Source organism: Rhipicephalus microplus, chromosome 6 (assembly GCF_043290135.1).
Source record: "Rhipicephalus microplus isolate Deutch F79 chromosome 6, USDA_Rmic, whole genome shotgun sequence".
Taxonomy (NCBI): domain Eukaryota; kingdom Metazoa; phylum Arthropoda; class Arachnida; order Ixodida; family Ixodidae; genus Rhipicephalus; species Rhipicephalus microplus.
Window position 1 is genome coordinate 143853182 of NC_134705.1, and position 3776 is coordinate 143856957.

The 3776-nt window shown below is 48.7% G+C and overlaps 1 pseudogene; it reads left to right on the plus strand.

Moving 5' to 3' along the window:
* The first annotated feature begins 1164 nt into the window (after positions 1–1164).
* Positions 1165–1997, plus strand: LOC142764978 (uncharacterized; annotated as a pseudogene).
* The last annotated feature ends 1779 nt before the right edge of the window (positions 1998–3776 follow it).

Below are 3776 nucleotides of genomic sequence, written 5' to 3' on the forward strand. Positions count from 1 at the left end.
AGGAAGGTGCTGTGATCGACATCATCAAGTCTAATGTCTTTGGACGTGTAGCAGTGCCGCCGAAGGAAATGTCAAATGGGAACTGAATGCCTTGCCTACGAATGTAATTTTCTATGCGCGTGTGGCACGGGTATAAAACTATCCTTGAAGGTACCTTGCAGTAACGGTTGCGAAGTACCCACTGTGCCATAACGCTTCCTTTAGCCACAGTCATTTAATACCGTTCTGGTCACGAAACTTCTCCGTCACTCTAAGGGAGAGCTTGATATGGTGCCAAGAGCGGCCGCTACGCGGCGCAAGCCGTCCTAGGGGGGCTATCGCCTAGCACTGGCCGCGGCGGCATCCCGAAGGCGTTGTGTGGTGGGAGCTCGCGGTTTCTCCATCAGCGAAACGCGAACTTCATGTGCCAGTGCACCGTGCTCAAGGTGGACGGCATGAAAATTCGAATGAACAATGCCTAAGACGTGCTGTGTGACGGGTTGCAGCTCCGGATACCGAAGCAACAAAGAAGAGACGTCACTCTTCTGTTTCCCAAGTAGCGCCGAACTCCGAGAGAAATGGAAGCGAGCTATACCGCGGTTGGAAGCTGGTGGTTTCAGCTTCGAAAGTTAGAACGTTCGGGTGTGCGAAAAGCATTTTGATGCTAGCGACGTTGTGAGAACCGACGAGCACATCCTGAACGGGGTGGTCGTGTCGCTTCAGCGAGAGACCGAGGCTTCGCACGAACGCCGTTCCAAGAATTTTTGACGGGCTCCCGGCATACCTGACAAAGCCGAAACCGCGTTCACGGCCTGCGACTCAGAGGCAACCAGCGAAGAGGTGGCGCGAATTGTCACCGGAATGCGCAGCAGTGGAATGCCAAAATGTCAACATCGACTCGGCAGGAGAAGCCAGTGACGGTAAGCTCTTGAGCCGGTTTAGTCGCGGCGTTACTTTGTTCCCTCAGTCGCATGACCCTGTGTTAGCGGCTGGTGGCATTGAGGTACTTCTGAACAGTGTTATTGAATTGTATTACAGATGCAGCAGCCAGCGATAGCGGACACGCAGATCAGGCCTGCCAAATGGAACAGGCAGTGTGTTTGTTTCTTGGAAGTGCAGGCGCTAAAGGCGCAGCTTTCGAGTACGCGGCAACGACTCGAACGGTGTCAGAAGCAGCTTGCGAAGATGAGAATCCTGGCCAACAAAAATGCAAGACTCTTGCAAAACCTGGACAAGCTATCTACCCGCGAGAAGCTTATTTACGATCAGTGCATCATGAAGGCAAACGCGAAATCTCCGAAAGCTGCCAGGTAATCTTCAGTCGCACATAACTGCCACGAAGCTATGAATATAATCGCACATCTTTTTCGTGCCACTGTCTTGTGCATATTTTTTTAAGAGCAGAGCACGCTAGCATTGCATGTCAGAGTAATCCTAAATTGCCCGCTTTGCATGATCGCACAATGCAAGCTGTCTGTTGCTCTCGTACTGGAGTAGGGGTGCATGTTACTATTGAAAATGACAAGGCATTTTCAAACGCGGTGGTTGTGTATTGCGGTATGAGGAAAGATGGTGTGATGCATGTCGTGCATCTTCTTTTTTCTGCTTGCTGTGGTTATGCACTTGCACTGTTCACTCACCAACTTCGGTTTACCTGAATGCACAACGAGCCTGCAGTCTCTTTAGGTACAAAAAAGCATGGATTTATGACTGCCTGCTACTGAAAATTAAGTCGACAGCGGTCTATACATTCCTTCACGAGAATGAGTACCTTCCCTTGCCCAACCCTCGCACCCTCTACACGTACCTGAGGAGCCTCAAGGCTGACTTTGGTTTTGACAGCAGTCTATTCACCGTTCTCAAACACAAGCGGCAAGTACTTCCTGAGCGAGAGCGTCGAGGTTTGGAACAATGCACAAACTTACTACTGCATTCTATGACTTCATATCTCATATGTGGTGCATGTCTAATAAGATGTATTTTTTTACAGGTGTCCTGATGTTCGATGAAATGAGCGTAAGAAAGAGTGTGCACATTAGGAAGTCAGACATGGCTCTGCTCGGAAAAGTTAACTTCGCTGAGCACACAAGATCCTCGGACTGTGAGAAAGATGGCGATCACGTCGTGGTCTTTCTCTTCCGACCATTTCTTGGAGGGTGGTCGCAGACTGTTGGGACCTTTTGTTCCTCCGGTGCAGCCCCTGGTTCAATAGTAGCGAAGTTGTTGCTCCTGTGCATTGTGCACCTTTCGAACGCTGGCGCTATTGTCGATGCTGTTACATGCGACAATTCAACACCAAATCGTTCAGCTTTAAGGAGCTTGGGTTAGTATCTGGGGACACGAGCTAAATTTGTCAAATTAAGAATTGAACACTACTAACTGCATTGATGTGTTCTTTTCAGGGATAAACAGTGACCAGAAAAGCTGCAAACTTCATTCCAGCATCCATGTGACCCTTCACGGTAAGTGCAGGCACTAATTGATCCACCGCATGTCTTCAAATGCATAAGGAACAATCTTCAGAAGGTTGGAAAGTTTCTGGTAAGCAGTAATTCGTATCTACGTCAGGTTACTCCCTTTGCGAGGAGTGGCTTCACCTTTTTATCGCAGCTACCGGAAGTACATGAGGTCCATCACTTCCACTACTCTGCCCTGCTGGAGTACGAGGAGCAACAGGCTGGCCTTCGGGCTGTCCCGAAGCTCACAAGGGCTCACATCTTCCCGAACGCCTTCCAGAAGATGAGTGTCCGGCTTGCTGTTCAGGCGAGTAACCACTTCTAGTAATTAGTAAGGCTACTTACAGGTGAACTAATGACACAAAACTTTGTTGATGATTTGTCAAAAAAGACAAATTTTAATGCAAGCTCTTTCGTTCAACAACAGTGTGCCATCATTTTCAGCTTTTCAGCGGAAGCACGGCGTCTGCAATGGAGTTTTATAGCAAGCAAGAAGGCTGCCAAAAGCTACATAACTCCGCAGGTACATACGACTTCACGAAGCAGATGAACGATCTATTTGACTGCCTCAACTCAAGAAGACCACAGGACGTGCAATACAACGAAGCCGAGCACATCGTGGTGAGCGAGTAAATCACACTCAAATATGTTTTTCTTTATAGTGTACTCAAGGTTAATATTTCTTGCATTGCAGACATTGAAGGCGAACATAAAGTGGCTGGAGGATTGCTGCACGTACATAGAGAGCCTGCCGAAGCAGAGGCAGGTGTGCTTGCTTAGCAAACAAACTTGTGGTGCACTGAGGATAACGCTGCACAGCACGGTGGCCCTGATTGATCGACTCTTGAAGTCTGGCTTCCGTTATGTTCTAGTTGGAAACCTCGGCCAAGACCCTTTAGAGGTATTTCAGGTACCTTTTGGCACGGTGTGTTGGTACAGATACCCCTCTTTTTCTCTGTCCAGCGCTTCTTTGGGATAGCCAGGCATGTGGCAGGAGACGGGGGCCAACCAACTGTTCAGCAGTTTTTGTTTATATACCGGATACTGTCGGTGAACAACCTCGTGCGGCCACCTAAGCGAGCTCCAGTTGACGGAAGCGGGCCACAACTGCTTCTCACTCTGCAAGGTCTTTTTGACAAGGAAAAGCCCATACGACTCAGGTATTTTGCAATTTGTGTCCTGTATGTGTCCTGAAGTTTTCTTTTTATCACCTTGAAAATTCAGGAAGTTGTGCACATTTCAGGTGGACACACTAGCTGTTCTGCTGGACGATGTCCTGCTGGAGCCAACAACAGACTGCGTGGAGGACATTGGCCCCTTTTCGACCAAAAACTCCATTTT